General features: G+C 28.4%; 1 protein-coding gene across 18 annotated transcripts in view; it reads left to right on the plus strand.

The window, feature by feature from the left end:
• Window positions 1-15,290, plus strand: part of LOC129913044 (protein lap4) — a 335,223-nt gene that overhangs the window by 150,752 nt on the left and 169,181 nt on the right. The window contains exon 1 of one of the 18 annotated variants that reach the window (XM_055991423.1): window positions 6,309-6,435. The exons of the other annotated variants lie outside the window; for them this stretch is intronic. The gene's annotated coding sequence lies outside the window, so the exon portion shown is untranslated. Of the gene's footprint in view, window positions 1-6,308; window positions 6,436-15,290 lie in introns of those variants that run through there. 18 annotated transcript variants of the gene reach the window in all.

A 15,290-nucleotide genomic window follows, 5' to 3' on the forward strand; every position in this document is an offset into this window, starting at 1 on the left:
AGCAATTTTAATTCTAAGACCAAGTGCATTTTATTTCTGACACTAAAAAGCCATTCCTAACAAAAGTAAATAAATATGTCAAAAGTATGTGCCTTATATTGATCCCCATACGTCAAATTGATGCGTCAAATTGATACTTCAAAACTCTTCCATGATACTTCAAACCCATGAAACCTTTACAACCATTAACTAATAAATCATATTTAAAGTTTTGAAAGATTTGAAATACCTCAATCTTTTGTTGACATAATTCTAACCTCATCCATAACCCCTTCTTTGAAATCCTAGTTATATTTTATGACTACAGCCATGAATATGTGATGACACACAACCAAACACATTCTATTAAATATAACTACGTGCTTTGCTCAGAGAGACCTGACATGATGATAACACTCGTCTACGGTAGGTTTCGTTAGATGTATATCTACTATAGCTATAGGGCATGTTGGGTGGAGGTGTGCTTGCTGCACGATTCTGTAACGTAAGTGAGTTTTCTCACATACACCTGCTAACCACCTGTTTAGCAAAAAGTTGTCGCCTCAAAAAGCTATACTTTTTGAGAAGCTATACGAGTACATACATTTACATAGCATATACCTAGCTATCTTTTGCGTTTTACCTAATGATAGGCATTAATCGCTTTTCCATTTTTTATGTGATGATAAGCAAAAGTTGTAAAGCCGCTGCGCGCACTTCTTCAGGTCTGAAGGTATGTTAACGCTTCAATTATCGATATAATGAGGTTCATCATTTAATTATAATTAAACGAAACAGTGGTAGAGGAAAGTAATGTTTTCACACACTTTTTAGTAGGAAGTGGAAGTAAATTATCTTATTGACAAAAGAAATTATAGCCAATAATGAGATTGTAATGAAATAGGGATTTTGATTTCAAAGAAATTAGCCTTTAGACAAAATTGACAAAAATATAATGTAAGATTAAGTGTTTCTGTTCGATTAAACCAGAAACAGATTTTTAGCCTAGGCTTTACCTTAGAAATCTAATATGAGGTTTAAATATTGAAAACAAAAGAATCGTTGAATAATTGACGACACAGTGACTGTAGTAGGTTTCGCTTGGCACTCTACGTTCAGAACCAATAACAACGAGAAAATTATACGTACAGCCACGTAATCTTATATGCTAAAAGTTGCTTAAAATTGCAAAGCCTTTTATTAAAAAAAAATAATAATAAAAATATAATTAAAGCTTAAATTTATTAGAAGTGAAAAATATATGTACATTAGGGCGTCCGTTATTTCCCAAAGTGATGTTTTCGGGGGAGACACCCCCCAGATCGAAAGTTTAGGGCCTAAATAAGGGGAAATTAGCGACAGATCTAACTGATGAGCCCACTGTCGTACCTGGGCGAAACGCTTTATAAATTTGGAGTTGAGGTCACTTGAACTTTAAAATTGAATTACATTCAATCGCTCCACTTAAAATAGAAATAATTTAAATAATTTTTATTATTTTTGTTATTTTTTTCTTCGTTATTATATCAGCCTGACCACGGGCATACATTTTTCTAAGGTCTGAATTTAAACAAATTTCCTTTGAATATTAGAATTCACAGTATATTCATGCTGTGAGTTTTATATAGAGTCGGTAAACATCGACCAAAATAAGGCGTCTTAGTAAGGGTACGACAGATCTAACTGATGAGCCCACTGTCGTACCTGGGCGAAACGCTTTATAAATTTGGAGTTGAGGTCACTTGAACTTTAAAATTCATATACAACATATTTCGTATGGTTAAAGTTATTTTTAATGTCGTTAGTAAGCATTAATGTACTGAACTGACAACTAAGTATAGTCTTTAACAAAAAAAAAATTAAATCCGTATACCTATGGATTAACGTTGATAGAGAATGTCTAAAAAGTGGGTTGTGTCAGTCAAACTTGTTGTGAATCATTTTTTGAAGGCTCTCCGGAGAAATTTTTGGATTTGATTTTCAGAATTAAATAATGTTACATGACATTAAAAAGTATATATTAAAGAACTCCAACAATATATGAAAACGAAAATTCATGTGGCTCGTCAAATAGAACAACGCACCATCTAAAAAAAAAAAAAACACAAAATAAATGTGAATTTTCAGATAACAATATGTAGTTATAAATACCTACTAGGGTGCTTCTTATATGGTCGAAAAATTTTTTTTGTCGATTTTTTAATGGGACACCCCTGCATTATGTTCTACCATATAAGCATAGTATATGGTATTTTTTTCCGATTTTAATATAAAAATTTAGGGGTCGCTACCATTCACTAAAGATTTACCTAAGTAAAAAAAAAAGATCAATTTCAACAAAAACTTTTTTGTTACAATACAAAGTATCTACGCTTAAGACCCGATTTTTCAATCTTTTAATAAACAGTCAGTTAACTGTCTGACGAATAAAGATATTAGGCTCATAAACAATCAGATAAAAACATTGAATTTTTAAATTAAGAAAGATCACTTAGTTAGCTATTCTACAGAATAACACAAAAAAAAAAATGTCGAATTCAAAAATATTCAAAAAAATTTATTCCGCTGTATTTTTTATCAAAATTTCTTTCAAAACAGCTAAAGATTTAATATAAAGTACTTAATTCTGATAACAAATTTTAAAATTTTGGGGGAAAAAAAAAAAAAATATTTTTTGTATTGTTCAAAACTTTGAATTGTGGTAGCGACCCCTAGAACGTGTGTAAACTGGACCAAATTTTACCCAATTTATATTAAAGGCAGGAAGAACAAAATGAAAAGGTGTCCCATTAAAATTTCGAAAATTGATTTTTAAGAAACACCCTAATACCTACTCGTATTTTAATTCTGAAAATTTTTCATACAATAAAAAAAAAATACAACTAAATTATTTTAAATAAACAGAAAGAGATCTTTTTCTTTGTTTTCTCGGCGCTGCTGTCATGATCTCGATGTCGAGGGGATCATAACTATCCCACTTATCTGCTTCACACTATTGATCCACCTGTGGGGTTAGCAGGGTTGACCTCAGAAATCGGCGGCAAGCCGATTATTCCAATCCTGAGGCCAACTGAATGCTGGTGTTTTTGCATTTGCAAAAATCACGTTTTTTTTTTTGGAAAATCACACCATTTAACGTGCCAAACCCGTTTTTACCAAAAATCCTTTTTTGGCGTATTGGGTTGGAGTATTGGCTTTTGCCCCCAAAAGTTTTCGGTCTAAAGGCGGTAACTTGAAACTATTATCAAGAAAATATTTTAAATCAAATTTTATTGATAAATGAATGGTCACAAAAAATTTACAAAAAATATTTTAGTGGGTCAGGAAAACTTGCCAACAGAAAAGTTAGGGAATATGTTATTTTGAATATGTATTTTGAACAACAGTAGTGACTAAATAATAGTTTAAATTACACTAGTCTGCAATTAAATCCTCCTTTGAATAAAACTATACTTTTCTAAAGGATTTTTGTATGCTCATTCCGAATCTGAAGTCAGAATTGACCTAGCACGTCACGCTTTTTAGATATTCCCGTTAGAAAATCTCAAAAACCCATTTTTTTTTTTTTGCTGTTTTCGAAGAAATATTTTGGCACAATGTAATCTTTTTCAAATAAAATTGATACGGTTTATGAAAGAACTTATTTTTTTTCTTTTAAATTCAATTTCAATCTTCTCAATATCTCTTTTCTTCTCCGAGATATCTTAATTTAAGTAAGTTTAGTAGTATTGGCATATCTTACCATAAAGAAACTGATCTCTAAAAATTAATATATCTTTCTCCCTAGAACAAAAGTATTTTTTTCTAATGGACTTTAGTGTGCTGATTTTGAATCCGAACTCAAAAAATTTTGGTCAGCTCTGGTTTTGGAGATATAGTAGTTTTTTTGACGTTTTCTAAGAAAAAACTTGGTTTTGTGATACTTCAATGCGAATATCTCAAAATCCTCACGTGATAGAATTTTTTTGACTTCGGATTCTAACTCAGCACATCAAAAACTATAAGAAAAGTATACTTTTGTTTCTAGGATAAACAAATCTGAAGTTTTACAAGGCAGTTTATCGAATGGTTTATTACAAATTAATAAGATATTTCTAAATAGAAAAATAGTATATAAAATTAAAAAACACGTAAAAATTTTGTTTAATGTATTTTATTTTGGTTTTCTTTACATATTTGACTTTTTAAATATAATGGGGATTGATATTTTACATTTTTCTTAATTAAGGTGCTTTTGTTCATGTAGGATTTACTAAAAAGTGAAGGATTTCGAAATGTCTGCTTTTTTTTTCAATCAGTATTTTAAAAAATGAGTAAACATGAACGTAAAAGAAGAATAAGTCCTCCAAATTTGAGCTCAATGCGATAAATAGTTTTAATTTTATACAAGTTCAAATGAATCTAAAAAGGTGATTTTTTTAGAAACTACTCACATTTTTCAAAAATCATTTTTACAAAAATGGTACCTGATAGAATTTTTCTGAAACCAGATTTAGATTCAGGAAAGTCTAATCTTTTATAATATCAAAAAATTATTTGAAGGAGAAAAAAAAGTTAAATTTTGCAGACCATTGTTATCAGCTAGAACTTCCACATTATGTAATAAAAATAAAATATATAATGATGAAATAAAAAATAATAGGTAAAGTAAAATCATTGTAAAGGAGAGATTATTACTTTCGTTTAAAGCAATATCCTAAGAGTTTTTGTGAACTCAGTTTTATAGTAATTATTCCCTTACCATCACTAATCAATTATTTAAATATATTCTAAGTAATTGTTTTAATCCCAAAATAAAATCACATACTTCACGCCAAAAATAATACGTATCTAAATGAAGACTAAAAAAAATCACTCGATTCAATACTTTCTGCCTCCAGTGTATTCCTACCCCTTTCGATCTATTTATAATTTTCCAAAACTTACACAAAATATTCTCCCACAATAAATTAAGAGAGGGGTAATTCCATGAAAAAGTGGACACGAATTTTGAACAAATTATGCAGTTTTTTTTACTTTTTGTAATAGCAAATTACTATTTACAAACGGTAACACTTTATGCAAGTTGCAAGAAAAGATTCTTTGTTGTATTCCCTTATGGATAGAAATTAAATTCGAGGAGAATAAATAATCTTAAAGCATTTTTAAAGCATAAGCTGCCAACTACAGAAGAATTTCACATGAAAATGACGGAAAAACAAGCCCACAGAAAACTGGATGAATCTAATAGTGACGATAACAATATACCCTCGTGATTGCTAAAATAAATTAACATTTAAGCAAGCTTCGTTACACAATATTCGATTTAAAAAAAACTTGAGTGAAAATGCATCTTTTCTTTACTTTTGGAACCACAAATCGCAGGCAACATGAGTTACCAAAATAATGTAGCGTGAGTTACCTAAACATTTTAAAATTTTTCCTCGAAATATCGAATAAATGTTTGGTTTTGTCACTAATATTAAAAGTTTGTAATTTTTTATGTATGGAATCTTCATTTAAAACAAATTAAGATTCTTAATTTCGCAGAAAAACTTCATACTCTCGGACTCTTAAATCTCGTGTCCGATTTTTGTAACGTGAGTTACCATCATACTTTTATCTGTCCCAAGCAAATACTTTAATTAAAGAAACATTTTTTTGTTAATTATGAAGGTAATAGTTATGCTCCGTTCATGGATAGTAATTTCGTATCAATTTATATTAAAATTAACAAAAAAAAAATTATTTATGTATCGGAAATTTTTGTGAATGTAACGTGAGTTACCATGGAATTGCCCAGAGAGGTATGTATCATGAGAAGTCTAAAAAACAACAATAATTCCAAAGATCCCCTGATAGACAAAAAAGCTTTCGGAATTTATTAAAAAAAAAAAGTATCTCAATCTACAGAATATTAAATAGAAACTAAGAAACAAAACAAAATAAATGATGAAAATAAATAAAAAAACGAAAGAAGACTTAACTACAAAAAGAAAAAATTGTAAAATTAAATAAAAAAAAGCGCAAAAGAAAGAAAAAAAAAATATACACTTGACAAAAGTACCTTTAATTATATCAGAGCGACTTTCCACCACCACAACTCACTCACTAACATTTTATAGATACAAACAAGTGCTGCCTTTTGCCTCACACACAATCTCGAATATCGAGCGAAGGTGTTTCGCGATACTTTATCAATGGTTCGGTTAAGTAAGTCCAGTCATAATTTAACATTTGTTGGATAGATACGTTTTTTTTTTTTCGCTTTAAAACAAAATAGATACAAAAAAAATTAACTTAAAAAATTTGTTTGCTTTTTCCGAAATAAATTTTTTTTCTATCATTTTTCTATCTATCTACAACTCTGACGATTATTTGCTTTTCAAACAATTTTTTTTTTTTTTGCTTTCGTATTCATTGTTTGTTGTTGATTCAATTAAATTTAAACGCCCGACTAAGTTTTCGACTAGAACGGTATTTGTTTAGTATAAAGTTTTTTTTTTTTATTTTTTTTTAACAAAAAAAAAATAAAACACTTTTACTTTAAACATCGTAAAAATGAAAATTTAAATAAAGTGCAATTGGAATTCTTCACATGCAAAAAAGGAGCAAAAGGAGTTGCCTACGAAATGGAATCTAGTGCTTCAAACTTATTTAAAAAAAAGCCAAACTTTCCATGGCTTTAAACTACTGCATACGATTTATTTATTACGAGTTTTTGGTTCTTTTTGATGTGGTTGGTTAGATTAAAAAAAAAAAGTTACAATTTCAAAATTTGTAAATTCGTCAAGAAAACATAAAATATACAACTTTGTCCTTTATGGATAGTTTGTATGTTGTTGATGATAATGATGAGTTCATTTCGACATTGAAATCCCTCAACCAATCGACAAAGTTTTTTTTTTTTTTACTTGTCAACATAAAAAAATATACACGTAGAAAAAATGACAAAATATATATTATTTTATATGTAAAAGCATCAAGATACAAAAGGACAAAAACATACAATTTTTCCCCAAAAGAAAAATAAATTTCCCAACTGGCAGAAAAGGATACACTTGCTTGGACACACACATAACACCCTCCATTCCATCCATACACACAGAGATTGGCCAGTTGCATTATATTTGCATGAAAAAAAAAGGAATAACAACACACAGGAAGTATATATAGAGATACGAGTACACACGAGTATAATACACACTTTTGCCACCCACACTTGCAATTTAAAATAAATTCAACATCCGTTCTTTAATATTTTTTTAAAGTTTTTTTTTTTGTTTTTTTTTTTTTTTGTGGACCAGAGTGAGGATGAAAAGATAGATATATTGAATATGCACAAATGGTTTTTCTTGAAATTGGTGTGACCAGTTAGGTTTTTGTTTATAGTTAATTGTTGTTAACATTTTTGTTGAAAGGAAAAGTTTACACAAACTTAGAAATAATGTTTCTATTCATTTTTGTTTATAAAAAAAAATAGGATTTACTGTGTAGAAAGGGTTTTACTTTGAAATAATGCAATTAGAATATAAAATTAAAGTATCAGTTTTTTTTCTATTTTTAAGTTTAAACAAGTTAAAAATTTTAATTTTTTTTTTCATTTCAACAAAGTTCTATTATTTTTTTATTTATTCTTAGTTTAAATTAAATTAGCAGTGTACAAATTTATTTTAACAAAATAAACTTTTTAGATTTGTATTGCAAAGATTTCAAAAACCTCACCAATTCTATATCTTCTAAACGATTAAAGCAATCAATTTGATGCCAATCAATTTTTTGTATAGAACGTTTAAGCCCCTACAAGAAAACATCTTGTTAATTTGAAAATAATGAAGTTTCAGTGAATTGGAAATTTTTTTAAAGTAAAAATTGTTTTTATAATTTTTTTTTTAACTTTAACCTCGAATATCTTTAGAATGGTTAGATTAATGAAAAAAGTTAATAAGACCTTTTTTGTGGAGCAATCTGTTTTCTACAAGAATATGTCATGCGCGTTTGATGATTATAATTTTTCAATTTGTTACAAAATTAAGAACAAAAAACGAATTTTTAATGATTTTCTCGATTTTTGGACTTCAAATATCTACTAATTGATAATTGAAAAAAGTGAATAAGGCCTTTTTTGTAGAGCGTTGGATTTTCTACAAGAATATGTAAAAAAAATTTGCTAAAAAGTCAATTAATAAAAAAATTGATTTTTTTTTGGTAGAAGCTTGATGTAAAAATGGAAAACTGCGAAGCTGAGGACTTTCCCATTAATATATAGAGCTCTTATTTGGTGTGTACATACATTCTAGAGGTGTCTAGCAATCGATTTTTCGGAGTACAAAATCGAAAACACGAATTTCGATTTTTTTTTACCCACCCTAATGTTCAGTTTTATTGGAAAAAAAAAAAATTGAACTTGAGATAAAAATCAGACATGATTTTACGATGATAAAGTAGGTTCTACAATGCTGTCATTCTGTCTGTCGGTTAATCAGTTTGTTTAAGACAAACTTAACAGTTGACGGAGTCCATAGAAATATCTTTGTTCGAGAAGTGTTTCTTTTTTGCAGAATAATAGATTTATCGGATTTTAGCCAGAAATTTTACTTCTAAAAACATTTTGTTCACGCCAAGATGTAGATTGTAGAAGCTGAAATATTTTTGTGAAAGCACTCGTTTTATTGATATCAGGAATCAAAAATTCCCCCTCTTTTAAAAATTAGATCCGCGAATGGCTCAATATTTTCCAAATTTTGTTCGTTACAAGTTTCAATGGAAGGAAATTCCTGAAGGTTCCCAATAAACCAACGGCTATTTTGTTTGTATTTTCTTCCAGTATAACATGTAAACATACACATTTTACACTTTTTACAATGTCTGACTTTCAAAATTAAAATTTTTGTACAAAAATGTTTAAGGAACTTTAATATTTAAATTAAGAAAATTTATCAAAAAAAAATGTTCAAAATATTTTTTTTTTTTTTTGAAAAAATTAATTTTTTGAAAACGAACCTTTTTTTATGTGTCGATAAACATTTACTTTTTAATGGCATACCAAATTTTTTTTTCTAAATAATTTTTGAAAATGTTTACATACAAAACTTATTAAAAAATAACGATTCCAACGATTTTCAAAATTTGTTTTCTAAAAATTCTTGGTTTCACAAGAAATCAAATAACATATTTCATACTTCAAATCATTTAAAACTTAAATTTTAAACTAAATTTTATATTATTTTTTAATTTCTTTAATAATTCTTTTATGATTTTTTTAAAAAGCTTTAACATAAGAGCAACTTTTAACATAATAGTCTTATTATTTTTACCTTGACCTACGATAAACACATTTCACCATCCCTACCGGTTGAAAACATTGAAAGTTTAGATAATTTTCAAACTTGACATTATGATCTAAGTTGAAATATTAGAAAAATCTACCAAAATACGGTTCTAAGAATTTTGAAATTTTGGTTAAAAAAAAAAAAAACAATTAGCGTAATTTTTTGGGTTTCAAATTTGTCTTGAAACATTTTCTAAATAGCTCATTTTTTGTCCTTAAAAATTTTTTTAAATGAAAAGTTAAATTTTTTTCGACCTCGAAATCATTTAGGGACTTTCTGAGATTTTAAAATTTAATGACTTTTTTGCCAGCCTTCAATGAAATCTGACAGTTTATGATTTCGCTATTTTTTTTTATGTTCAAACAAAAATAAGTAGTCGAGTCTCAGAATCTCTGCGATATCTCAGAAACCTGAACAGAGCTCTGCATTCAAATTTTGAAATTTCTGTTTGTCAAAAAAAAAACTGCAATAAACCCTGTTTCATCGATTCAATCAGTGGGAATTAGCTAATTTAAATCACTATAAATTAATATATTGTTCGAATTCCCTTACAAAATGATAATTTTGATTTTTCGATATCCGGCTTTTCCTTTAGGGTTTCTTTGAATTTTTTTTTTCAAAAAGCACTGCAATTGATAAATAAAAAATGACAAATTCAATTTTAAACCTTGCCGTAAAGAGAGACGTAAAATTTTCAAAAGACGTCAAATTTTCAAAAGACGTCAAAACATCAATTTTATACACTAGCTTTTTGATATTTGTATAACATATCCTATTTTCTCTAAAGTATGTATGCATTACAAAAATATAAGATTTACAACTTTGTTGACCTGCAACATTCTTAATAATATCAAAAAATTCGTCAAACATAAAATAATTATGGAAAAATTGATATAATTTTTATTTTTAAAAAAACTTAGATCCAAAATGGTGGCCAAATTTAATTAAAATGATAATATTTATTAGAATTACCAAAAACCCAAAGGTGAAATCCTTTGGAAATTACTGAAGACAATCTCAGTCTATTTTTGACGAATTTGATGGTTTTGTTCCGTTCAAGGTTTAGTAGATAAATTAAATAATAAAAGTAGTTAAGGAAGTTACGGAAGTTAAGAATATATGTACGAGCGATGTGACCATATTTTCTTGAATACAACAAGTTTGAATATCAAATGAGATATATTTTCCAATAGAATGGTCACATCTTTATTTTTTGCAAATTACGCCGGACGCCCACTCACTCTCACCCCATTATGACTCCCATCCCCTTACCCCTTCCATTCCTACCCTTTATTCAATATTTTTGATGTTTTCTCTTGATGTTTCTGACCTTCGGTGATTTTTCGGTCCTGTTTACTGTTTTTTGTGCGGAGTAGTATTATGTTGACAAATGAGATACAAAACAATTCTCTAGGTTTGTTTGTTGCTGAGATTTAGTTTTCATTCGATCGCATGAGTGATTTTGGTCATCTGCATGCACACAGAGAGAGAGAGAGAGGCTATATAGTTGGCAGCTATGATATCAGCTTCAGCACCAAAACGGAGGTAGCTATGTATATAGGAGCCAAGAGGAGCCTGGGATTCAGTAATTGATTTCTGACTCACTGACTGATTGTTTGCAGGACGTGAGTGAATTTATTCATACATTCTCTGGATGCTGCTGCTGGTTCGTGTCTTTTGTTTGTCTGATGTTTATCTTCGTATGTGCAATATAATATCTATTTTTTTTCTACTCTCTCTGGTTTGAATAGTAGGTGTGTGTTGTTTTTGAACACACTTGAACGAACTGTCAAAATGAAAAGATCTAGATGCTTTTTATTGTCAGATTCAATTTAGATATTTTGCTGAAATTATCCTCGTATACACTAGGAATCTAGGAGAAGAGATGAAATCTTTGCTTGATTTTCTCTTGTTTTTGTGTGTTTTTTTGTTAGAAAAACTATATGTTTTTTGTGTTATGCAGCAATATCTTTTGTTCTATGCCTTGTTTGTTTGTGTTTTTTTTGTTTTCAGTTTTTGCTGGTTTTCTCTCTTTCAAAGAATATTGATTTTACTGTGATGTTTTTTCTCATTTTCATTTTGTTTTTATGGAAAACAAAAAAAGACAAAATAAAAATCAATAATGGCGCTCTTTCGTTGAGAATGTGCGTTTTATTTTTAGTTTCGTTTTGATATTTTATTTCTTCTATTTTTTTTTCTGTCTTTTCTGAATTTTCTTTTATTATTGCACTTTAGTGTTATCGGTCGTAATTAGGTTTCTTTTTATGGGATTAATGACACAATGTGTACACGAATGTGCATAATAAGTATTGACAAGTTCATGACGGAGCTTTGATGGATATTGTTACGTTACGTGTATTGTAATAGAAGTTAAACTGAACGAAGCTGGCTGGCAGACAAAAATGTCATGTATGTGCTGACTGCTGCTGAATAGAATAAAAAGTCTATGATGTAACTTGATATTTTACGAGTATAACATTTACTTTAGTGCAAATAAATTGATAGACGATTTTATTTTACTCGATATAAAATAGGCTGGGGTGTTATTACAGGATGTCTATTTTGTTATTTTTATTATTTGTACAATCAGCATTTTTAGCGGAATTAATCAATGTTATGGGCTTAGTTTTAAGGATCGAGTGTAGTTTGAGTTCGTTACATTAGTTTAATGGTAAATGTATGAGAGAGATTGGATGTATAAAATTCTATTTAATTTTATGCTGTAGAATAGTGAAGCTTTTTGGTTCAAAATAGAGTTTTTTTTTCCTGACAATGGCATACAAAATATTTTTCCAATTTTCAACAATGTTTTAGGTATATGAAAAATTCATGATTTTGTTGTGATATATTAATCAAAGTGTCTTTTCATCAATTAAATTCTGTGCCTTAATCCCTTTTTTTTTTTGAAAAACTTGAATGATAGGATCATGAAATTAATTTAACTCATTTTTCATAGAAATTATGCAAAAAATTGTTTCTTAAGCCAATACTAAAGTTTCATAATAGGTAGACTAGACTTAAGTAGGTACATTGAGTGCTTAGATTTTAAATAAATAAAATGCACAACTGGGTCCCACGTACTTGCTCTTATTAAAAAAGTTACAGAGTATTAAAGCTTTTTGTGTAAAAATTCGTTAAATTAAAAATGAGAAATTAGAAATGAGGAAAAAAAAACACTTAAACATTCAAAATTTTTGAAATTACAAAACACCTTTTGAAATGTTTTCAACTCCAAACTAGGTTTACATTTTGATTTCTTGTATAATAAAGAACTTTAGGAAAAAATATTTTAAAAATTGTTGAAACGGTTTTTAAAAATAGTTTTTTATTAAAAAAAAAAATTAATACAAAAATATTTTTTTTTAATTTTTTCATAATTTGGACATTAGGTATAAGGCTATAACAAGGCTTTTTCATAAAAAAAATTTGGTTAGAATCGGTTAAGTCGTTTATGAGAAAATTAGATATAAAAAAAACGGTTCTATAGCGGATACTTTTAATAACCTTATTTGACACACTACCAGCGCTCCCACCCCAAAGATAATTGAGCGCAGTATATTTCATGAAAAAGCGCAGTAGATTGCAATATACCGCAGTAGATTTTTAAATATACAAACAACATTCAAATCACAGAATTATATTTTACTACAACACAAATCAAACAATTAGCTCAATAGTAAAAAAAAAAAACAAAACAGCTCTATCTTCGGTTCCACGTCATTGCACATCATTTTTTTCGCCCGAAATCTTAACAGGTATTGCAAGTTTCACTTTTCACCAGTAGCCAAAATAAAACTGAGCTCAAAGATGTCGGTAACTTCTCGAATTACCTGAAAAAGAGTTAACCCCTTGTAGCCCCATGTGACATTTCTGTAACAAACAGAAAAATATCGCCCAAAAGCTGTAAAAAACATATTTTTATTCTTTTGAAGCTTCTTACATAATCTTTAAGAATTGCTTTATCGAAATAATGCGCCATATTTTTAATAAATAGCACCAATAGTTTTTAATTGGCAGTTAATGTTGAAAGTTTGGCTTTTTTTGAAATAAGCAAATTTGTGTAAAAACAACGAAATTCAGAAAAAATATTTTTCCTGCATAAACTAACGCGATTTTAATTTTTGGATTTTTGAAAAGTGCCTAAAAATAAAAAAAATTAGATAGTTTTTTGTTTGAATTTTTGCATTTGTATATAAAAATAAATTATTTAAACTTATTTTTTTACTCCCTTACGGCCATATTATTCACTAGTTTAAAAAATACATCTGGATGTAAAGAAATTGAAATGTCAAAATTAAATCGAAATCCATGATATTCACTATCACACAGAGATAAAAATAGTCATTTTTAACTATTTTTTAACTATTTTCATAGTTAAAATCGGAATAACTATTTTGGATTTGGATTTATTTTTGACATTTGACAATTTTACATCCAGATGTATTTTTTAAACTAGTGAATAATATGGCCGTTAATATCGAAATAACTAAGTAAATAATGAATTTATTGAATTTTTAAAAAATACGTGGTTTATTTTAGGTAAAGCCCTGTCAATTGACATTATTAAATTTAAAATTTACGATGTTGGGTTACAAGGGGTTAAAAATACGGCTAGTTTCCCGAACATAAACAACTTTTCGCCCGCAACTCAGAAGTAACAAGTGAAATTCAATCTTTCGTTTGGAGTTTTGTTCACGTAAAACTCGCGATAGGGCTGCATTTGAATTTTTCAGTGAATACATTTAGAGTGAGTTAACGTGGCTCAGTATTTGAAATCTTAAAATGGACAACAATAGGTACTATTAAAATTTTTAAAAGGGGAGTAGATTCGTTTTGCTGCGCAGTAGATTTTCATTTGGGCTAAAACGCAGTAGATCTACTGCTAAAGGAGTAGGGTGGCAGCCCTGCACACTACATATTTTTTTAGAAAACAAGATTTTCCATTTTGATCATATTGCAACCGTTAATTTTGGTCCTTAAAAAAAAGTTAAAAGTTTCCCTCTAGGGAATCATTTGATTACCAAGTTTGAAGGAAATTATTTTCGTCGTTTTGGCTTTAGCTGGAAATAGAGACAGACACACAAACAGACGGACAGAATTGCGAGGCCAACTTTTTTTAGCATTCTTTATCAAAATATGGGAAAACTTATCAAAAATTCATAAATCCGTTAGCTCTTTCAGTCACACTTTTAAGTGAAAGATAAAACATACATTTTTTGATTATAATTACATTTGTTATGGTTATTTGATTGGGAAAAATACATGTAATTTTTTTAAAAATGTTATTTTTTTTTAAAGAAAAATGGTAGTTAAAACCTGTAGTTGCCGTTAAAATTTGCCTTGAAAATCAAACAAATCATGTTTCTTTTCTTTGTTTTTATACATTCCAGAATCTAAAAATGCATTTCAATATAATGAAAAATTAAAATATCTACCTATAGGTTGTGTGCAATACTTCAAAAAAGGTCTTTACGAACTGCTTCTCTTTAAGTAAAAAAAACACAAATTAACATGAACTAAGGTTAAAGGCATACTAACGGGATACTCAATAAAAGAATTCCCCAGATAGCGTGGAAAAAAACATATAAAATTTTGCAAACGTGGTTTGATAACTAACCACAAAGACTCAAAGAGTTAAAAGCCTGTTGGGAGCATTTGACTTATAAACTGTTGTATCTAATCGCATTGCTAGAATATCTTTCTTTAAAAAATTGCATTGTATCTCTTTGTGAACTGAACTTGAAACGTGGTCAATGCCGTTTTCGTGAATTTTGGTGTCAAAAAGTAGATCTTTTTTTAGTTGACTGATGTTTCCCGTCATATTCTCAGGTTGTTCATTCTGAACTCTGCTAATAATTTTCATTCAAAAATTTTCATTCTTTAAAAGAATTTTGTTTTTCTATGAATTTTATGACTTGCTATCCGTTTAATCTTCTGTTAACTTCTAAAAAATATGGACCTTTAAATGTTATTAAACTGAAGTCTTACATTTCAATAAAT

Source organism: Episyrphus balteatus, chromosome 3 (assembly GCF_945859705.1).
Source record: "Episyrphus balteatus chromosome 3, idEpiBalt1.1, whole genome shotgun sequence".
Classification (NCBI taxonomy): Eukaryota; Metazoa; Arthropoda; class Insecta; order Diptera; family Syrphidae; genus Episyrphus; species Episyrphus balteatus.